General features: G+C 40.8%; 1 protein-coding gene across 2 annotated transcripts in view; it reads left to right on the forward strand.

Moving 5' to 3' along the window:
- The window catches only part of col8a1a (collagen, type VIII, alpha 1a), a 141692-nt gene that overhangs the window by 4459 nt on the left and 113075 nt on the right, over positions 1-24158 (forward strand). The window contains exon 2 of one of the 2 annotated variants that reach the window (XM_048602499.1): positions 17860-17971. The exons of the other annotated variant lie outside the window; for it this stretch is intronic. The gene's annotated coding sequence lies outside the window, so the exon portion shown is untranslated. The remainder of the gene's footprint in view (positions 1-17859; positions 17972-24158) is intronic. 2 annotated transcript variants of the gene reach the window in all.

The following is a 24158-nucleotide window of genomic DNA, read 5'->3' on the forward strand; positions in this document are numbered from 1 at the left end:
TCCCCTAGGCACCTTTTAAAATCCAATCATGGTACTGACCAAGTGATAACAAAATGGCTTATTCATAAATTCACAGTACAAAGTACTTGTTGACATGACACTTTCTTTTGTCAGGTTTTCACTTCTTGACAGATTTTTTTTTTCTTGCAGTTCCTGATTCAATCACAGATAACAAATGCAAACCTATATGCTGCTCTTAAAGTCACTGAAAAATCAAATGTACGATCACATCAGGCATGTTGTTGGTGAATTTCTCTCTGATTTTCTCTCTGTAATTTCAATTCGGAAGCAGAATTTGACTTTAGGCCATCCGTCCTGGTGGCAAAATAGTTCCGAGTTATAGAGGCTGTGGACTTATTGAAAACTTAGCAGCAGAAGTGTGGGTTATCAATAGGTATCCCTGCCAAATTGAACACTCTAAATCAGGCTGGGGAAATTGCCTATGAGGTTGCAGGGGCAGTGGTGACCACGAATGTTGCACTTCAGGCAAACACAAATAGTTGAATCCCTTTCTCTTTAGAAATTCTCTTCTCTTCCCGCACTGCATGGGATTTCGCCAACTAATTTAGCAATTGGGTGTCCTTTTTGACTTGCAAATAGAACCCTGTGGTTCTTTTCTTTCATTCCCCCCCTCCACCAATCTTATAAAGAACCGCTCAGAAGTAGCCGAGCATGTTGGACCCCTATTGACAGGCCCATGTTAAAATTGGGCAGCGAGATAACCTAGCAGCTGTCTCCCTGCTAACAGAAGGAGACACTATATAATGTGCGAAATAATACACAGCTAACAGGTTACGTGGATTTAATTGACAAACTAATAGAGTATTGAGAATTATCTAGAAAAGAACGTTCGTGAATATTATGTACAGCTGACCCAGGAATTTATAGATTCAAATGAATTACATAATTTAAGATGTTTGGGCTACCTCATGCTGATCTCTTATTGGGGAAGAGATTTATCAAATAATAGCATGAATTGAGCATGCATGTTATAATGCCAGTTTTTGGGATGAGCAAGGTAACGAATTGCTGAAACATCAGCCATGCAAAGTATTGTTTCTCTGTCTCTCCAGACAATGCCAGACCTGCTGAGTATTTCAGACATTCTGATTTTTTTTTAACTATGAGGATGACTTGACTCTGTGTGTGTCAGTAATTAATATCTTTTCGAAATGCTAAGACAAACAAACTTGAAGGGCCAAATTGGAATATTACTTTCAAACTATCCAGGTTTTCCCTAGTTCACTATCAGTTGTGCGCCATTTTGTTGATGGTCAGGCTTTTTTTTTGAAGACTTTGTTTGTGTTGAGGGACAGTACGACACATTATTCACTGGAATCTTTGTGCAGTACATTCTCTGTAGAATCAAAAGTTCTTCATGCCTCCAACAACTGCACCTACTTCTAACCTGAATACAATTGTAGCACAGATGTTTTCTCAACTATTTACCCTGTGCAATTGGATCTTTTGTCAGCTTTTTCATGGTGATTTCTGATAAGGCTGTTTTAGAGGAAGCAGTTTAATGGCCTTGTCACCATTGACCTCCATGTCCAATGTGGGAACAGAATGTGTTTAAGTTTAGTGTTGTGTATGTTTTTGGGGATGAGGGTATGTTTTGAAGTCAGGGTGGTCTAGTTCAGGAAGTATGTACCTGATCCCCAGTGGTGTAGTGAAAACAGTACCATACGCAGCTGAATTCCTGGTGGTCTACACAGTGTCCTCCATTATTTATGAGTTCCATTCAGGCAATTCAAAAATTTGGACTTTTTGATTTATTCAGACAAGATGTAATCAACTGCTCATCCCAAGACTAAATATACACTGATCACTGCTGCTCCTTTCTGTAATCCCATCTTGTTTCAGTATGTTTCCTGCTCTCACTATTCCTTTTGGCTTCTGTAATTGGCATGATTCAGACTTTCCTACTGAGACCGTCACTAAGGAATGCTAAAGATTTTTATTTTCTCCATGTTACACCACTTGGCACAATATACAGTTTTTATTTTCATTTACTAATTAATCATTGGATTAGTATTGAGTTAACGCTTCAGCTACTGTGTTCAGACTGATTAACAAATTGCCTATCTCTGCGGCATAGGTACTGTCCAAAACCATTCCCATACATCCTGGGCAAATCAGATGAGACCTCCAGATGCATGGATAACTCTTGATAGTTGTTACTAGCTGACTCTTTCTTTCTAATGATTTATGACAAGTACTAGCATTCCTGAGATATTCTTTTCTGTTATGAGAGGATATTCCCTCAGCTCAGAATTGTTGAAGGCTAACAGCTCACAGTTGCTGTCAGAGTCTGTCAGGTTCGAAGTATTAAAATGCATACAGCTTGAACCTAGCCCATCTATGTGAATGGAGTACACTGTAGATATGCCTGAGGCAGTCTCACGTCCAGAACACACTGTCGAAATTGAAATAACTACCTGCGGCGGCTGCTAGAAAATTTGAGTTTTTACTTTGTTATGAAAAGATTCTGTCAAGTTGATTCCCTAGAGGGAGACATGTGAACTGATTAATTTTAGGGTAGAAATGAACTTTATTGTTTAGCAGAAATTGCTAACCATGGAAAGTGGGAGAAGGAGGGTTTAAAAATAAAAGCAGGACAGTGTAAAATAAAATTATCTGTAAAGATTTTTATAGAGCTATCAGTATAGTTCTGCAAATCAGTATTGACAATGCTGAACATCACTAACCAAGGAGTGGCCATGACTAGATGCACAGAATGGAAGGAAATGGCATTGAAGTGCTGCCATTTGGAATGGTCTATGTATTTAACCTGAGTGAGTGTAAAATTTCATGGGTAAGTAATGAGGCCAATCTGCCAATCTGACCCCAAAAGTGGTGGAAAATACTGAGGAGGGAGCAGTAACATGAAAAAACTCTAAAAGACCATCTTCACAACCTGCCTAGGCACTGCACTGTGAAGAGGGATAGCTGACTCGTTCAAAAGACGAAAAAGTTTGGGGTTGGGGTGAGCCTATGGCAGATTATGTGGCAAGCAACTTCAGAAGGTCAATCAGTCGCAGTAAATTCCTGCAAACCAGCTTCTTGAAAAAGTATAACCATGCAAGAGGAGAAGAAACCTACGCATTTGGATCAGAGGTATGTGGTACATCTGAAAAAGTGCAAGAAACAAGGGAAGCATTTTGGTCACTATAGCCAATATAGTAAATTTAAGTGAGGAAGTGGAACCATTTTTTTTTAAACTTGACCTCCTGAGAAAACAAAGGGCACTGACCAGGTTGTTTTTGCGTACAATGACACAGATGATTTAGTGGACGTTGTTGTGCTTTACTACTGGTCTTTATATAAAATTTGGAATAAGGTTTTCGTTATTGTCAGCAATGCCATTGCCATTCTTTCCAGACGTTACATAGTAGGAAAAACTCCAACATACGTAGGATTCTAAAGCTTTAGTTACCTCTCTCAGTTTAAAACCAAATCCCATCTGAGTGGCAAATTCTAATCAACATAATCAAGAAAAATCAGTGTTTTATTTTATATAAAGAGGTTGTACCACCTTGTGGATTATTACTAATATAGAAACTTGAAACAGGATCTTTGTACGAGATCAGATTGTAGTGATGCCCTACAGGAATTTTTACAGTTGAAGAAAGACCTTTTAGTTTTAAGAAACCCACAAGCAACCCTACTAATGTTCTGGGAAGACAACAACCAACAAGGGGAAAAGGGCAATGCTCTCGCCATTGCTTCTTATCCAAATGTGGCAAGGAAATTCCACACCAACATTAATCTGCCCAGCCAGCAATGTAAAATGCCATAAGACTATTTTCAAGAGGCTGTATGGGAAATTTCATCATGCAGTATGGAATTTCCCAACTGACCACTGCAGTCTTCAGCTGTGAGGGAGGACCAAGGGACGTTCTTCTTGGGAGAAATGTAAATGATGGTTCAACAATGGCAAGGAGCTGAGTAACAGCAATCCAGGCAAAAAGATCAGTTTTTAGATCTAATTGGATCATGCCCATAGCCAACATCCCCAAATTTTTTTAAGCTACAAAAAAGCAGAAGTCTGAAACGGAGTCCCATCAATAATCTATGGAAACACACCAACCGTTCCTTTGCAGCAAAACACAAAATCAAACTATAAAGCTTCAAGAGACACTGAACTTCCATTTGAGCATAAAAAGGAACTCTGAGATCAAAGTTACACAAGAATTGGAGTAAACTAACTAACTCCGAGATAGTTGGCTTAAGAGTCCAGTGACTGTAATTATATGACACAATCGAGCCTTTAATCTTAAATAGAAAAGTCTATAGTGAATTTCCCATATTCTTCCATACCAACAGCCAATGTTCTCCCTCAACTGACATAGTGAATAATGAGGGGAGTCGGTTAGCTAAGCTGGCTGTATAGCTGGTTTGTGATGTAGAACGATGCCAACAATGCGGGGTCACCATGAAGATCCTGCTGCCTCTTGACCTTGCCTGAGGTGTGGTAACTCTCAGGTCAAACTCGCCACCAGTTGTTTCTCTAATGAGAGAGCAGCCCTATGGTCCTCTGGACCACAATGACTACTATATAATGAAGAAGGAAAAAACTTCTTTTGACAGAAATACTCAGAACTGCAAAGTCACTGAACAATTAGCTGAAGAATGCTTTCTGTTATGATTAGTGAGTAATGATATTATGTTTAAGAAAGACATCTGTGCAAGAAAGGACGCAATTCATCTTTAAAATTTACAGAACAATGGAGAAGGAAGCCCTTGTGAAAGATTGAGATCCCCTGCAGAATAAAGACTATCTTTTTTGAAAAACTTGGTGAAGTAAGTCAATTTGCCATCCACCTAAGGGGCAAAATATTATTCAGGAGCTTCTTGGATCTGGATTCAGAAGCTGTTTCTTCATGGATGATGCACATCAGCTTTTTATTTGAGCTCCAGAATTTCTTTGCCTGCAGAGGAGTTGCCTTTTCGCTCCAACCCTGTTTATACATCCTGTAATGAAGAGCTAGAAATGTTGGAGATTAATGCCGCAAGTCAAAAAGACTTGTTGGTGATAGGGTGGGGAGAGGAGGTGAGGAACTGAGTAGGAGAAAACTATTCAGCTAAATGTTCAAGGGGTACTGTAAAATACCTTGAGATATAAAAGGTATAATTAACCTTTACACTAAAAAATAGCTACAGAGCATGTGAAAGAGCTATATCGTAGTGACTTAGGCTCCAGATCCATGTAATCTTAAGCCTGTAAGGATCCAACAGGATTTCCTCTATTAAGGCATGGTAAAAAAGCCTAGTCACTCAATGTAATCCTCCCATTACTACAAATATTGAAGCAAAAATCTATGCTGATTGAAATGATGTCGTCGTCATCATCCTTCACATTTAATTTTGAAATATTTAGACCAGATGCAAGGAGCTAATTCCAAATATCAAATCTCTTCAGACTAATCCATTACAGATTTCAACCAAGTTCAGCTTCAATGTTGAAATTGCTTGGGAACATCAAATAGTGCAAATACCCAATGTTATCTTTATCACTGTTAGCTGTCGGCCATTTAGTGGGGTAGTGTTGCCAGGGACCTCTACATTTAAATCTTTCTGATGAAAGAAATCACCTATTCAGGAATAACCAGTGTGCACCTCAATACAAACTCTGTCACACGTTTAATAATGCTGGCTCATCAAGTATTCAGATTTTGTTTTCATACGTAGGTGAAACAGAATATATTCTTCAAGGATATACCAATAAATGATTTTAGGGGCCTGCAGATTGGTTTTGGAATAGGTTATACTGTCAACCTTGATCATTCCTTTTAATGTTAGTTTAAGGACAGCTATTAAATCAAATTCCAAACCAGAACTGGATTTGGCAGTGTTTGATTTATTCCCTGATTTCCAGAATTATATCTTGGAATTATTTTGCAAGTGTGTTAACTCCTCTGAAGAAAATAATGCAGCATCTGAATGTTTGGCTGAAACTACATGCTAGGAAGATAATGAAAACAAAAGAGGAGTTGAAATACAGCTCCCTAAACACTCAAGTCTACAAAATTCCAAACGATCAACATGTAGCTGTTTTTAATCAAGCAACAACCTTGCTAGTTTTGCGAAGTAGAGTTTAATATCCCTTTAAAACATACAATTTTGCAATAGTCAGTAGAAACATCTCTAAATTTGATGTGGGAACAATTATTCCATGGGCTGGATTTTGTGCTTGCCCACAATGGGACTTTGAAGATGGAGAAGATTGAAATGTCAGGCTGCCTCTGACTCAGAAATTAATATGGCATGGGGGTGGAGTGCAGGAGGCATCAGGCAGTGCATATACTCATTAAATTAGCCAATTAAGGAGCTTAATGCACTGTCACTAGTATTTTACCTGAGGTGGTAGACAGTAACCTGCACTGTGGACACCTGGCAGCTCTGGCATTGGGCAAGGGGTAGGGTCTTCCTTTGTGAGCCCTCTGGACCCAATGGAGGTTGTCCGCCTTTTGTCCCTTCCCATTGACCTCTTGAATCTGACCCTTTGAGGTCTCCACGCTGAGAACCTTGACTGCAGTCTTACCCATTCCTCAGCATTTGGGAATACCTGTAGTTCTAGCAGTGGCTATCTCATGCAAGTGGCTCCTGTCACTTGCTGCAGGGCAGCCTTTGGGGTTCTGGTTGGGCTCCTTCCGAACTTTTTTAGCCATGCATGATGGTAGTTAGGGGACAACATAAAATTCAGCAACATATGATTCAGATATGTTACTACACAATCATTATTAGAAAGGAGCACATGGATCATCTTGATTTTTACCTTTCCATAGGTGGCTAAGCTTGCAATGTTATACTGTCTAATAACCACCAGAATCCTCTCAGGCACTTGAGATACACCGATCACTTCCCCCACCCCACCTACACCAGTACTCACCCGCTGTGCCAGCCTCTTTCACCTCCCTCAATCTGCCAATCCCTCCCTTTGTCTCATCCCAGGAGAAAAAAGGCCTGCAATTGGGTATAAGGGCCTGTGGTGTTGTGCTTGAAATTCAGCTCTTCACACTCTTTGAGGAGAGGACCCTGACCCTGACTGTCCCAAATGGCTGCCTGGCCTTGCCCAAATCCCTGGATTGACATCTGAGGCTGCCCTTTTTTATTTACTGTGGGAGACCCTGACAGGGTGGCAAATTCCCTTTGTCCAACATGTCTAGGGCAGTTTTGGACTGACAGCCATTGGCTGGATGCATGACTGGCCTCATAAAGATCGTGTTGGCACCAGGGGATCCTGGGAGGTCTCAACAGTGAAGAGTACTTCTGACTTTGGCGAGTGGGAGAATGGAATGTGCAGGATGATTATAGGTGCACTGTTAATGAGGTGAGTTTGGTTAAAATTAGTGCGAAATCGCACAGGCGCTTGTGGAGAGAAACTGTTCACAAAACTCATTAAAATTGACGCTTAGCTATTTTCTGGTGAAATACAGCCTACAGCTTTGCTTCTACAGTTATCTTTATTCTCAGACTTAATAAGCACTCCATTTTGACAGAAGGACTGTTAAATAGCACTGATTACCCGACTTTCCAGAGGTTACTGAGTGGCCTATAATGTAATGCTATATTAACCTCTACCAGAAAACAACCTCCCCTCTCCATTCCCGTATTACTTTTATCCTCCTTTTACTAGACTCCCCTATGAAATCTAAATTTTAACGAATTTCAGCCGCAACTATTCGGGTTAGAAGTGAGTTTCCACAGTCTTAACTTTTTTTTTTCTTCCCCTGCCTTTTTTGCATCAAAGGTTTCTAATTTATGCTACCACATACTGTAGTAATAACTGTAGCAATTGCCAAATTAATATAGTAATTACAACACTGTCAAGTGAAGATTTCCAACCACACCTAAAGTATAGTATGGATTTCAAATGCTAAACCCAACTTTCTACTGTCTGACAGAAGAAAATAAATGAATTTTGACCTCTCCATGACTAAAGGCCAAACTTGGTTTTGAATTGGAGAATTCTGACCATATTATTGAGGCCAGCTTTAACAGTCTTGCTAGTAAAGTTATTTGTTTCTGTGTGTGTCCCTGTCTCTCTTCTTTCAATGCCTTCGTACGTGTGACTCAACCTATTTTGTTTCTAATGCTGACTGCAGTTTATGGCAACTTGGTGCCAAATACTCCAGCTACAGCTCTTGACCTTCTTTTGTGTACTGCTCCAAATGTGTCTCCTGGTCTCAAATACTGTTCTCCTGACTTCTGCTCCAGCATATTCATGTCTGCAGAGTGACGATGTAAGTGCTGAAATGTGTCTTCATATTGCTGAAACATTATTTTTCTTCCTGAGCCCCATCTCTGTTCAGTTTACATTGGTCTTTGTGATTGATCATTCTGCATTCCCATTGGCAATCGTTGAAGGTTAAATGCAGAGACAATAGTGGCAGCATCCCTGTAATATAAACAAGACAAGGCTCTTGCCTCTGTTGATTAGAGATCTACCAATGAACAACTCTTGCTCTGAGCATCTAAGTTGTGTAGATGTGGCCTGCCAGTCATAGCAATCTACTAAGGCAAGAGGGATCTGAGGGGAATAAATGTAATTGTTGCATTATTACATGTGTGCTACCCTACATTTTATATTACAATGACAATCTTGAAGATTGTATCTCTTGTAAATTCCAATGATCTTGAAGATCCTCTACAATTTTTTGATTGCAAACACGTGGAGTTCTCAGCCCTGCAGCTTAAAGATATGGCAAGTGTTTCAACTGCAATCTTTGGGTCTGAACATGGCAAGCTGGTGGAATTCCAGCCTGGATTGTAGCGGCTGGATCAACTGACTTTTTGACAGCTCGGACTCACCAGCATGCCACTTCCCAACTTCCCTGTGGGATGTGGTTGTTCAATGGCTAAAATTTTCCGGGAGGGAAATCCAGTTAGGGGAAGGAGGAAGTAGCCTGGATTAGGAAAGGTCCAAAGTTTCCTTGTGGAATCTGGAGAAGTGCTACTGCTCCTCTTGGTTTCCAAAAAAAACTAATGTCTTTTTTTCTTTAAAAGAAAACTGTTACTTCGCAGGGCCCCTTCTGGCTCAGGATCTTGTTTCCAGCAGGTTTAGCTGGGGTGGGGATGGGGGGGATATTGTTCACAGGATTGGTGCAGATTCAATGGGCCAAATGGTATCTATCTGCACTGTAAGGATTCTATTATCTATAAAATGGATGTGAAGATTCACTGCTGGAAGTCCCAATTCATACATTTTCAAATACTATAATACTTTGATAATCATGTGACTGAGGGGCAAAAAAGTCATGTTTTCAAGTTCTCCATTCATGGCTCCCTTACTCAGGTGCAGCTGAAGGATGATTTCACCCTTTGGACGTAGGACAATCACTTTGTTTGGTCATGCTGTGACATACCTTGGGAGGCAAAAGGGACTATAACCTCGACCTTCTGGTTTAGAGACAGGCACACAACTACTGGCCCACAAGACCCAAAAGGGCTAGCCTTTAAAGTGGGACTAATGGTTGGGTGATCATTAGGATTAAGGTATAAGTTAGTTATTAAGCTATTTAATTTAATAGTAGTAAGTCATAACTCAAAGGGACTTGAATAGATTTTTCTGGAAAATCAGGAAGTCCTTGCCCTGCTCTTCTGCAAGAGTGTGTGAAATAACACCACAGAGGCCAGTTTGTCATCACCAAGACACCCTTTTTATTTACACATGCATAATACTTGATACTGGTCTGGCTTTCTCAGAGCTAGCTCTCTGAATGAAGAGAACTTCTGATGCTCCTGTTTATATCTGTCAGCCAGAGCTCCCTGATTGAGCCAAATTAACAGCTCCAATTAGGGATCTCCTATACTGAGGCCCACCATTCTGACGTCGTCACAATCACTGCATCCCTTCCCCGCTAAGTCTGGGACATGGGCCAGTTCTTTCTCTTCTTCTGGAGTGTTTTCAGAGAGGCCCCTTCGCTAGGTGGAGGGGGAGAACCCATGGGTTCTGACAGTCTTTCTAGCTGTTCTGAGGGGCCAAGTATGTTTTGCTCCTACCCTGTTCGCAGTTTTCATGTTATCCACATGCTTGTTCAGGTCTGCCTCACCTACCCAAACTTTGTATGTCACGTCTCTTAGCCATGCAGGGCCATTTCCGTGACTTTGGTAGATCAGATTTAACCTGGTGCAGAGTCTCTTCCCTGTTAGCAACTCTGCTGGAGCTACCCCCTGTAGTTGCATGAGGGGTGATCCAGTAATCAAATAGGAACCAGGATAGTTTGGTATTGAGTGAGGCTGTAGGTTGTTTCTTTAAGCCTGCCTTCGAAGTTTGCATTGCTCTCTTTACCATACCATCAGACGACGAATGGTATGGAGCTGCCATTGTGTGCCGAATGCCATTCAACTCTGGGAAATAGCCAAATTCCCTGCTGGTAAATGATGGCTTATTTGTCTATGACCAACACTTCTGGGAGCCCATGTATTAGAAAAGCTGCAAGAATCTTTTGTATCATCTTCCCAGAGTGTTTGAACTCGATGCACGTCCAAGCACTCTGAGTGGGCATTGACAATGACCAAGAACACTGAACTCATGAAAGGGCCGATATAATCAGTGCAATTGAGTCTAGGGTGTGCCTGGTCATTCCCATGCATGTGGGGAACTTCCGTTAGTAATCTTTTTTTTTGTCCTTGTTGACACTCTGGGCTGTGCCTCGCCAGCACAGCTATGTTTGCGTCCAATCCTGACCACCAGTCATAACTTCTCACCATCATCTTCGTTTTGGACACTCCTGAAGGAGTTCAGCCAGTATCTGGCGGTGACCCTTGCTTAGGACAATCACTCTTGCTCCCCACAATAAAATGCTGTCCTCTATGGTAATCTGGCCTTACTGGGTCCAGAAAGATTTCAATTCTGGTTGTGATGGCGCTTTTGCTCCCCCTTCACCACCAGCTGTTCCAGGTTTTTTTGCCAGGACCAGATCTTTTTTTTTTGTTTTTTTTTTGCATCCACAGTCCTGTAATTGTCTGTGGTGAGTGGAAGGGTACCCAGAAAGTTTAAAGCCAGAATGGACTCTCCCAGTGGCAGCACCACTGGGGCTGTTTCTGCTAGCAAGTGGTGACTCAGGCATCAGCACTGACCTGTGGACAGTCTTCCAACATCTAATTGAATGAGAGCCCACTGCTAAAATTTGACCTGAAGCTATGAGTGGCGTGGCCTTGTCCTCTTTGAGTAGCCCTAGCAGGCTTTTTGTGGCCTGTTACCATTACATTGGTACATTTGTAATTGTATTTGGTGGAACTTTCTCACACCAAAGATGACCAATGAGCCTTCCTCCTTTATCTAGGTGTACCTGTGCTCTGCAGCAGCCAAAATCTGGGAAGGATGGCCATTCCTCTTCTTTGGGCCATCTGTGAGCCAACACTACCCTGATACTATATGGAGAGACATCACACATCAGCACCACATCTTGCTTGGGATCATAATACGCCTACACCTTTAGACGACAAAAACCTGCTTTTTCACGTAGCCTAAAGCTATGTCTTAGGTCCAAGGTTGACCCTTTTTCAATAGCAGATGTAAGGGTGCCAGGATGGAGGCCAGATTATGCATGAACTTTCCTTGGATTGGTGAATTATTAGAGAAAGATCTAAGTTCTGGTACAGATGTGGGAGCCAGGGCATCTTTGATCACCCTTCCTTATATCTTCTAACGGGTGTAACACAGTCCACTAGACCCCTGTAGCCCACTTGGGGTGCTTGGAACACATTTTTCCCTTCTAGGCAGGTGTACGCCTTAGAAATGTCTGAAGCCAATGCTGAAGTTCTAAGGACTCCTTATTGGTCTTGCCAGTTATTAACACATCATCCAGATAAATGGCAACCTGGGGTAGCCCTTGTAAAATGTCCTCCAAGGTCCGTTGAAAAAATGGCACAGGCTGACGATATCCCAAATAGCGGTCTCGTATATTGGTACAAGTCCATATGGGTATTGTAGCATGCATACTTCTGGGGATCCTCGTCTAACTGCAGGTACGCATGGCTCATGTCCAGCTTAGTGAAGGACAACAACAGCTTGTCTCACCCCAAAAAAAAGTCATCTATGCAAGGGATTGGACTTTTATTCAACCGGAAGAAGCAGTTTACTGCTTGCTTAAGATCCCCACAAACGTGAACCAACCTGACAGGTTCACATTTGGTATGATTGGTGCTGCCCATTCTGCAAACTGGACTGGTCTAATTCCTTCACTTTACAGCCTGCTGATTTCTGCCTCTACTGTCGCACGTAGGGCAAATGCACTAGTGAAATTGTTTCCTTGTCAACTTGCACGGTGGCTTTGGCTCCTTTTTTAATAGTCCCTAAACCTTCCTGAAAAACTTCTGGATATTTCACTGGGCTTCACTTAGGCAGCCATTTTCTCATCTAAATATTGAGCCAATCTAGGTGAATCTTTTGCAACCAATTTTGCCCCTACAATTGGTGGTAACTGAACCAGCTGCTTCTCATAAGGGTACAACTTTAGTTCTCTTTTTAATCTGTAAAATTTCCCCTGTATAGGTTCTCCGTGTAGCTGACACAGACTTAAGGTTGAACTCCAGTGTGAATTTTGATACAGTTGGTTTGTTTGATACAGCCACAGTTTAACTCTTCCAAGCCTGATGTAAGTGGGTTTTACAGGGTGTCCCTCTCCTGGATACCGACCTGTGAGTTCTCTTATCCAATTTGGGTCTAGTGGGACTTTCTTGCTGTCTTGATTCTGCACATTGGCAGCAAATACCAAGATTTACCATCCCCGATCCTGAAGGAAAATTTTAACTGGCTGAGGCTTGACTTTGTTTTCTGTGGGCGGACTTGGGAATCATGAATGAGGCTATGCATTTGCCTTCACTCAAATGGTGTTCTCCAAGCTCTGTCAACTTGGCAAGCGTGTCCATTTCCATCAGCATACCCTGTAACTCATGCTCCACACCGCATTTTGTAATGACAAAGCCAGTTGTCGTGTCTGCTTTGAAGTCCAGTTGGCCTTCAGCTAGTGGGAGCTATTGCATAGTTACATCATTAATCCCTTGTACCAAACAGTTTCTCAGCATCTCATGGAGGGTTAAATCAAAGTCACATTCCTCTGCCAGTCATTTTAAAAATCGTCAAAAATCCCAACACTGATTCCCCTGATTCTTGAACAGCTGAGTGAAACCAATAGTGTCTCAGAATTAGAGGAGGCTTGGTGTTGTAATATTCCTTAATTAAATCTGTCAACTCTTAAAAGGTTTTAGTATTCGTTTCCTCAGGAAACATTACTCTCCTGATAACTGAAAAAGCTGCAGGTCCACAAACCGTCAGGAGAATTACTTGTTGCTTTTCATCTGCCCAGAAAATGTCATTTGTCTAGGAAAAAAAAACACATTCATTCCACACCCTGGGCCCAGTTTCTGACAGCAGAATCAAACAAATCAAGCTTGCCAAATAATGGCATGATGCCAGAAATACCCAACTCAAAGATGATTGTTGCAAGCAAATTTCTTCAAGACTGTTGTTCTTTTTTTCTCTCTCATCACCACCACTGAAATAACTACACAGAGGCTGGTATCCCATCACCAAATCACCCTTTATTTACATGCGGAAAGTCTTTGCTGACACTGATCCACTTTCTCAGTGAACAGGATGTCTGACACTCTTCTTTATATCTGCCAGGCGAGCCTCACTGGGGCTGTTAACCTGGTGCAATCAGGAAACTAGTGTTCTGAGGTTCACCTGGCTGACCTTGTTACAATCTATACAGTACGTCACAAGAAGACTCGGCATTCAAATACGTTGAGGTGTATAAGATTCCTCTACTTAACTGATTTATATGCCAGCTAATCATGCCATGAAATGTTAAGCCTTGTCTATTCAAAGGTAAATAATTTTATGCTAAGTTGTAATTGCTACTAAACAAGATTACTCACGTTGAATTTTACACTGCACTCCTGACTTCACCCTTGAAGATGGTGGATAGGTTTTAGAGAGACAAGAGGTGAGTTACTCACTTCAGGCTTCTTCACCTCTAACCTGTTACTGTGGCCACAGCATTTATGTGGCTGGGCCAGTTCAGTTTCTGGTCAATGGTAATCCCCCAGGATATTGACAGTGGGGATTCTTTTATGGACCAGAACAGACTCCGTCCAAATATTTTAAGTATTATAGCCTAGACCCTAACGTTCTTACTTTACAGGCAGATGTAAAGTCTGTTTCTGATTCAATGTGACTGGTCAAACTACTCAACATTAAGCAAAACATATTTTAATTACATTATTTAAATAAACTACAACCAAATAGAGAGGAATTTAGAATAACTTTCCTATTGAAACTTAACAGATACAGGTAGCTGTTACTAATTACTGTTCCAATATAGTAACATCCCACAAACACCCCTTGGCAAAAAAGGAAAGTTCGGACACGTGTTCACACATGCAGTTCTCCAATCTAGGAGGAGGAGTAAAAAAAAATCAAAAGAAAATTCAGAGTAGCAGCTAAAAGACATTCACTGAAACCTCTAGAGATAACAAGGTGTAGAGCTGGATGAACACAGCAGACCAAGCAGCATCAGGGGAGCAGGAAGGCTGACGTTTTGGGCCTAGACCCTTCTTTAGAAACCTGTAGCTCTCGAGTCCCCACTATCTTTTTCTGCCTAAAGCTAAAACTTAAAAACTAAAAAGCCTGGTTTATGAGAGCGGGCCACACCCAGGCTGCTTCCATTGTACCAAGTTTTTTTAAGAAAACCCCCCCAAGGCCTCACAAGCTGTTTACTCAAATGGCCTTCAGTAATCAGCTCATTATATCTGCCTTACAACCTCTCTTCAAAAAATACCAAGACAAAATAAACTCTTGAAAGCCATAGAATCATCACATTTGGTGACGGAAATGTCATTAAATTTCATAGAGCAATGGTTAGATTCTCCTTTTTTTTGTGGGAGATGGTCTGTTGCCCTATACTTGTGTTACACAAATGCCACTTGTCACATTGCACCCTAAGTCTAATTTTTTTTTTGCCTAGGTCTTGCTGTGTTTGGACATGGACCTCATCAGTATCTGAGGATTTGCCAATGGTGCTGAATATTGTGCAATCATCGGCAAACATTCCCACTTCTGACCTTTGGATGGAGGAAAGGTCATTGAATCAGTTGAAGATAATTGGGCCAGGGCTACGATCTTGCAGAGAGGTCCTCATATTCTCTGTTAACTTGTCTGGGCCTATGAAAACCCAATTAAAGTGGGTTTAAAAATTGAAACGTTTGTAATAATAAAAGCTCTTGAAATTATTTGAACCATGTACTCAGTTCCCCCTGCAAACTAACCATCCATCCTTCATCCCACCTCCATTTTAAGAAGATTCAAGTCAGATTTGGCTTTCGTTTCATTCTCAATATTTCAACCTCCCATTCCCCTGTAAATGTCAGCCTATACATTTTCTCTCCGAATCATTGCATGCAGTGATCTTCATGTGCTGGTAGCCCTGTTGATAATCATTTGATTACAAAGTATTCTGGAGTGTTTTGGTTTTGCATTGAAGGCAGTGTATAAATGCATGTTTATTTACACTCTTGGAATATGGCAGTTTAATTTCTGCTTCTAACTGCTCTTGGAAAACACTGCTGGGCCTTATTTTTGAACTATGCTGTTTGTGGGGTGAAGGTAATCCCATAGGGCAATTAGTGAGGGGTGCCCAGGATTTTGCCCCAGAAATTAGAGGAACAGCAAACATGGAACAAAAAGGCTGTCTGACTGAAAATCTAACCTCATCCAATTGGCTGCTAGGCTTATTTTCTAATTCCTTTAGGAAGATGCACCATGTGAGTGGGCACATTGTCTGTAGGCAATGGCATGATTGTGGTGTTGCATCAGAGTGCAGCACGGTTGTGGGATGAAACCTCCAAGAATATGGCTAATTAGACTTGGCAATCATGGTGTTATGTTGCTAGTTAATGTCTGAGTCCAGTACAACACTGTCCTCATTTAACTCCTGGATAGAGTTCCTTTTCTCCTCTCCATTTTCCCCTGTGCCCGCAGATGTTTTTATTCGACCTGGTCTGAAATGTTGTTTATGCATATCTGGGGCAGGTGACACTTGAATCTGGAATCCTAAACCGAAAGGTAGGGACACTATCACTGCACCGCAGCAGGATAGATAATCTCACGGCTCCTGATTTTAGCATTTAAATATTCATCCCTTTATCAGTGCACTTGTTAATTGCATCAATTGAAATCAGGCACGTGCATGTGGAGGGGACGGATTGATTGATTGGATCCTTACTGGAACACACGTAAAGAGACACTTATTGTCATAAGTTCGTTGGAATCAGGATAAGCCTGCAATGTTTCACTCTTAATAAATCATCCTAAGTAAAAATTGGCTTTGTCCTTTACCAATTAGCAATCAGGATTATAATTTGCTAGAATTTTTACTACTTAAATGCTGACTTCTTGCAAATACCCTTATTGAACGTTGAAATTTTATTTGAATTTTTAAAAAAATGCTCAGACTTATTCACAGTCGCAGATGCTAGACCAGTTGGCACTAGTCAGTTTTAGTATAGTGTTGAAATCCAATACCAAAGATTGCATAATTAGGAATTTTTACAGACTATGCAGAATTAGTAAAATCCTGATTAGTGTGGAACTAATTTCACAAAGAATGTTACTCTTGCATCAGGATTACATTTTAATCAGGATTTTTCTACAATAAAAAATGCAGTTGTACCTAATCCTTAAAAATGTGTTAGGATGAATGTTGTTTTTCGTGTGTTATTGGAGTGTATAACAAAGGACTAGGAACTGTGAACACAGGAATAGAAGTTAGCCTGAGTTGAATTTTGGACCTAGAATCAGCCTATTAAACACTGTTGATTTCCCCCAGTGGGATTCTCGTGACTGGCCTGATTGGGTGTCTGGTTCAGTAATTTTAAAAGCACTGAATACAGTTATCCTAACTCCACAATCGGGTCAGGAGGTGAAGTTTGAACCACCCTCACTAAAAGTGCTAGAAGGCATTGATCACAGCTGTCAGGAGTGCTGTGGAGCCAGGAAGAACAATCCTGATTCCAAAATTTTTTTTCAAAAGATTATACTTCAATTTCTCTGGTGCCAGGCAGTTTGTCATCCACAGCAATGCCTTAAAAAAAACCCCCACAGTGGGCAGCCCATTTTCCCTGAAGAATTTTCTTCACTTGAATAATTTCAAGGAGGATTAAGCTTATTGCTCTATAAAAGCTTAGCATTACATTCAAAATTATAGTTGCCTCTGTATTCTGACTCTGGCTTTATCAGTCTGACCAGGAATGACAACTTGTGCTGTTCAATTATTGTGTCAATCAAAGGAATCGTGTGTGACCATGACAGAAGTTGTCATTGTGGCTCAGTCTGATAAAGCCACAATGACAACTTTTGTTATGGTCACACACAATTCCTTTGGTTGACACAATAATTGAACAGCACAAGTTGTCATTCCTGGTCATTTGTATGTAGCAATAGTAGACCAGGATGCCCAAAATGAGATTACACAAACTGCACCCACTTATACCACTAGGATTGCCAGGACTCATGTAGAAGTTTCAGGATTAGTCCAAAGTTTTCTTTGTTTACAAGTTTAACAATTTCATATTGGCCATGATGATAAAGTACCAGAATCCATGACTTGGACTGTACATACTTGCAGCAAATCAGCCTGTTTTTAAATTTACAAAACATTAACAGGCATGTGGACAATTATTGTCAGAATATTTTTTCAGCATTTCATTGTGTAAGTGAATTAAACTATTAAATGAGAATGCTGGTAATGAGTTAATACACTGGAAACTACAGCTTTTTTTAAAAATCATCTTTCTGAAGATTAGCTCAAGTCCCAAAGTGTGTTCTAACCATGGTGCACTGCTTTTCAGAGCTGAAAGACTGCTATAATTCTCAAGCAAGAGATTAAGGTTTGTCATGAAGACATATACTGTTGTTGGGGCAAGATTCCATGCATTCTGTCCAAAGACCCTCCTTTTACAGGTCAGTCTCAGCAGTGAAGGCTATTCAACCACAGTGGATCCTAATCCAATCCTTACTCAATATCCATACATGTGTACTATTGCAGGCAATCGCTTGGCAGCAATCGGACTGAGACATTCCTGTTCACCTAAACACACTTGTGCTCTTTCTGACATTCCTGCTGAGGTTAGCTATTGTATAGCAATACATCATTTTTAAAAAGAACAGCAAGGTATTATTGCATCAATTAATTAAAATGTTTATTTACAGTGATCCGTGCACAGCATGCTCCTCTAGTCTGTTTAGTAGTATTAAAGGACATAAGTCAGCTACTTTCCAAAATGAGTTCTCAGAAAATAAATCCCCTGGAATCACTTTGTTACAACTCTAAGTGACCAAAATGGAAACTGTCTGCATTTGGTATAGATGGTGAACTTCATTGAAAGCTTGGTCTTGCTGTCATTGTTCTCATACAAAATCAGTTTCAGTCCTGTCATTGGTGTTAAAAATCCTATTGCTGCTGTAGTAAATGCTGAATGTAAGCAGGAGTTCTCACTACATTTCCTGGTTAGCATCTATCTAGTGGGAGTATCAGAGGCTGAGGGGTGACCTTTATAGAAGCTCAGAAAATCCTGAGGGACATAGAGTGAATAGCCAAGGCCTTATCCCCAAGGGAGCCCAAAACTAGACGGAATAGATTTAAAGTGAGAGGGGATGGTAAAAATTTAAAAGGGACCTGAGGGGCCACTTTTTAGCAAGAGGGTGGTGCATGTATGGAATAAGCTGCTACAGGAAATGGTGAAGGCTGGTACAATTCCAACATTTTTAAAGGCATCTAGATGGGTATATGAATAGGAAGGGTTTAGAGCAGTATGGGCCAAATGCTGGCAAATGGGACTAGATTCATTTAGGATAGCTGGTCAGCATGGATGAGTTGGACCGAAGGGTCTGTTTCTGTGCTATACATCTCTATGACCAGTTGAAAGGCAACTTTGGCAGAAATTTGGAATTTGACTCTATTTTTGACCATTTAATACTTTGGGGAATTAGGGAGCCCCAAAGCATGGAATAGAATATGATTTCACCATGATTTTTCCAAGTCATCGAATTAATTGTTTGGCCCTGGATTTGAATTGGCATTGGCAGCATGAAGAAAACATTGAAATTGAAAAACATTTATGTTGATTTAGTCAAGATTGTCAGATATTTCAACCAATATTTTAACACCCATGAAATTGAAAATGCTGACGGAACAATTATCAAATTATAATAAACATGAGTTCAGCATTATAAATCATGTCTGTTATTTCATGGTGTCTTTTTCCTCTATTAAACAACTTTTATGATAATGAAAACCATTACTGCATAAAGTTGAAGAGTATTGAAGTGTCTTGTTGGAAATAATGTGAAATAACTCCAGAGGTTAGTATTCCATCCCCTTTGTTTACAAGTGGAGAGTCCTTAACGGTGATCCAGCCCCCTTGTTAAAATCACAACACAATGTAACTGTGCATTCTATAAATTCTGGAATGGTTTGTGAAAATTAGAATAAGAGGTAGGCCTGAGATGAGGAATTTGTTCACTCAAGGTAATGAATGTTGGAATTCTCCAACCCAGACAGTGGTAGAAGCTCATTAATGGAGCAAATTCAAAACAATCATCAATAGCATGGGAAAGTGGTGTTGTGTTGCTGGTCCATCATGTCAAGTTGCATGGTGGAGCAAGATTTGAGGGGGTTGAGTGGCCTACTTCTGCTCCTACTGACTCCTGCTAATTTAGCAGTACAAGTATGCTCCTAGGTTAAACTTCTGACTAAAAAAGACCCATAGTTACTGCTTGGCACAAGAGATGTGGGCTAGGATGCAATGCATAACTGAAGCTCCAGGACCAGATCTGAAAATATAGCAACTAGCAGCAACAGATGATGGTTACATATTAAGTTGCAGCAGAATGTAGGGAGTTGATTACTTGAATGAGTCAAGGTGAATTCTTAGTGTTTGTCTTTGTTATACAGAAAGGTTTGAAACTTAGAATGTAAGCAGTGCTGCCACATTTTACTCACAATTCACGAGTTAAGATGAGGAGATTACATGTACCAAGGAATATGGAAAGTCACTGTAAAAGATCTGTAATTGAAAATCTGGCATTTGGTAAGAGGAACTGCTGTTTAATGTGAACAAATGCAAGTTGAGAATAGGGAGGAGTAATAAACAGTATGGCTATGGAATCAACTAGCACATGTTGCAGGAAGTCAGACAGAAGAACAACTTAGTAAAATCATCAGCAGCATGATTTGTAACAGTAATAAAGGAAAGAAAGTAAGTATTGCCAGGTGCATAGACCATATGTCAATGCTGAGCTTTTGCAAAACGTGAGTTCAATGCTGTCAACAGAACTGTTTACAGAGATAGTAGGAACTGCAGATGCTGGAGAATCCGAGACAACAAGGTGCAGGGCTAGATGAACACAGCAGGCCAAGCAGCATCATAGGAGCAGAGTTTACTGTTTACAGAATTGGTTATTCTATAGCGAATGTATGCTGTCCTCAGAGATTAAGGTTGTACTGAGGCTTGGGCAATTGAAAAGAGACTACAGAATCTCTGAATATTCATTCTGGAAAAAAATAAATCCTGAGGGAGAGCTTGGAACCTTTTCAATGTTGTAATGAGTGTACGAAACTCAATTTAAAAATTACTTGCCACAAACTCTGTGTAACTAGGCAAAGCAGGCAGTAAGGAGAAAGGTCAGAAAGGAGAAGCTGAACAAATAGTTCAAACGTTAACTGCCTCATACAGGCTGCAATGAATTAACTAAGTGCCCAAGGAGATACTTGATGTAGGTAGAATCAGACAGTGTGCTGCCAGGAAGGAAACATGACCCTACAAGACTGTAGTGCTTTGTACTTAAAAGGGATGTTTATTTTATTTTGCAGCATTTTCCATCAATTATTATAGATGCAGGCTCATCTGAGTGCATTTCGATAACATATTTGGGACTTTTGTATTCTGACAGAATGTAGGTGTTGCTAGCTTGGACAAGTTAAGTTGCCCATCCCTAATTGGCCTTGGAGATAATGGTGAGCTGCAGTCCATGTGGTCCCAGATCCCTTTAGAGGGAACTCCAGGATTTGACCAAGCGACACTGAGGAAATGGTGATTATATTTTCAAGTCAGGATGGTGAGTGGCATGCAGTGGAAATTGAAGGTGGGGGTGTCTCTAGCTATCTACTGCCCCGCTCCTCCTTGGTAGTGCAGGTTTGAAAGATGTTGTTGAAGGCGCCTTGCAGTCTATCTTAATAGTATTTAATGCAAAATGTGGTGTGGTAATCTTTGATAACATTATTTATTATCTTGGAAGCATTCTGGAATGAAAATATTTCTGTTTTTGATTACTTTTAGGATAATTGTTAGTGTACTGCGAGGAAATATGCTCCATCTTGCAACTCTTGGTTCAGGTACAGTGAGACCACGACAATATAAAGTGTTCTCACCCTCTACTGTGGAAATTATAGAACTATAGAATCTCCTAGTTGTAGACCAAGAGGGTGTCTTGGTTTAAGAGGACAAATAAAATACTCAGCATTCTTTTATTGCATTGACCAGTAAAATTAATGCTCCAGCAGCTGGTAAATATTTTCACTACCAACTTAATAAAAAGACACGTCCAATCTTTGGTAAAATTCAATCCTATGTGTCAATTTCAGGAGTTCCATTGAAGAATTCTCTCCGTGAGCTCCAGCAAATTATTTCAAGCAATCCTCTACTGCTCACCTCATTATGTATGCACCACACCTATATCGCAAAGGTGTCTCTCAAACTTGCATTGGCTAGCAATCCAGGTACTCCCACTACCTAACACCAAGATTGACCATGGGCCTGCTAACCAGATTATAGTGATATGGCACTCTGGGAACTTCAGCGAGTCAGCATCAAGCAAGCCCCTGGACTGAAATTGGATGATATTCTCGACTCATTGCAATACCACATGGCTAAGTTGAGTAGACTGAAGACTACTCCCCTTTTAGACTTTCACATATGGCCATTTGGCTGAAGCACATGTAGTATGTTTGCAGCTTTTGGCACATGTTGCAGATGTGACAGTTATGTGCCATAGTGTCCTAAAGCAACATGTCTGTTCCTTCACTAATCACTGCTTGAAAACATGACAAGTTTCCCAGCTTTGCGCCTGTGCTAAGAGGGAAAGCAAGGCTGATGTACAGTCAGCCTGCAAGTTCTGCAGAAAAAGGTAAGGCAGGGATGTTTTGAGCATCTGAGTAGGTACAGCGTGCACGAGTGACAAGTGAGCAAGTGAAGAGCCCTGACGTGCACCCTTGTCCAGATGGGTGCCAGTCCCTGCATATGAAGTGGCATGGAAGCAGCATTACAATGTATGGTGTTGGAGTGCACTTGCACCAATGTGTGGCATTGAAATGGATAACTGTTTTTTAAGTGAGTTAGATATGTCATGAAGTTGAGACTGGTGCATCGTTGATGCCAATCTTTCTTGATGGGTGTATACATGTTGCTACCCATGTAGCTTGCCCTGAGATGTTGTGAAATGCAGTTCGGATGGAAGCTCAAGGAAGCAAGCCGCAGACTGGAGCCTCCAGGTACCCACTTAGACTTCCATGTCTAATGTTCTCGCCATTTAATTTTTCCCTATTGTGTAGGAGAATAAGAAATTGCATGTGATTGAGCTAAGAATTGGTAATCATAAGATGTTAGTGCATACAAATAGTCATCTTGTTATTCACAAGCAATATTCAAAAGTTATCATAAAAACTGGGGTATAAAATTGGACTTTAGATTCTCAACATTGAGGGGAAGAAAAGAAATTCAGATTTTTGCAGCATTTTTCTAACTGACTTGCCATTGCCCATGTCATTCAGGGGGCTAGGAAAACTCTGTCATGATTTAAAATTCACCTGTATGGGAATGCACCAGGAATTGCTAACAGATTTTAGGTGAATTGTTTTTCTCAGCTTCATGGCAAAAATAAGAGTACAGTCACATAACAGAAATTTGAACAGTCGTTTTTTTTTGTTTTGTACGTAGTCAAGAAACACTGGGCTGAAATTTACCAAAACTGGCAAGTGTCGATTTAGGGGAGGGTTCCTCTCCATGAGCTCCGGGACACAATGTCCTCAATTTCCTTTTGCAGAAGACGCTGCTGATCTCCCAACTCCCTAGCATCCATAACATCCCCTGTTTGCCAGTTCTGGTTATGCAGAATACAATATGCAAGGATTATGCAACACACTCTGTCTGGCATGTATTCATTTTAAGAAAATGTCATCAGGGATGATTGACTCTGGGCAGTCTGCACCTTCTGCACAGTAACTTCTTCACATGGAGACTGTTGGCTGCTGCTGGTCCTGGCTTTGCTGACAGATCTGTTTCTCCTCAATTTCTCTATGTTTATTTTTAACATGCAGTAGACAGAGCAGTGATGATGCTTTCCGTAGCTGGATCATTTGGTGGTGGTTCTTTTTGAACCTAATGTGGGGAACATCTGAAACAAAACAGCTCTTTAACGTGAGCAGCCAGCAAACAACAGTATATCACACCTTTTTTAATACAGTGAGACATGGAGGGCCTTGACAACCATAAGATGCCTATATGTGGACCTCATTCCAATGTATACAGCACAATCCATGTCTCACACCTAATATAGAAGATTGTGAGGTACCATCACTGAGAGCTTGTCACACTCACCCTGGCTCCCATCAGCGAAGAAAAGCCGTGTTGCACATTAGTGCATGTTGTCAATGCATATTTCAAGGTGAGCACAGCAGCTCTGTGCTCTGGTGGAGCCTTATCCAGCCAATGAGATTTTGGTTTGTTTTCATGAATTGTGACATGCAGGTGGTACTTTAAATTACTTATGCCTCACAGAGATGATTTAATTTGTAAAGACCGATAATAAGGTTAAGGACAGGATTTAAATTTGACAAAATTGGTCACTACATAAGTTTTACATGGACAATTCTGTGGTTACAAATTGTCTGTCTTTTAAACCGTACTGTGAAAATGCCTCATTTTAATGCACTTGTCTCTTGAAGGGCTACGCATGACTCAAAAATAGAGCCTGCTCCCTCAGGCAGAAAACAAACACTTACTCAGCCCAGAGATAACAAGGTGTAGAGCTGGATGAACACAGCAGGCCAAGCAACATCAGAGGAGCAGGAAAGCTGACGTTTTGGGCCTAG

This window comes from Rhincodon typus, chromosome 11 (assembly GCF_021869965.1).
Source record: "Rhincodon typus isolate 14 chromosome 11, sRhiTyp1.1, whole genome shotgun sequence".
NCBI classification, from domain to species: Eukaryota; Metazoa; Chordata; class Chondrichthyes; order Orectolobiformes; family Rhincodontidae; genus Rhincodon; species Rhincodon typus.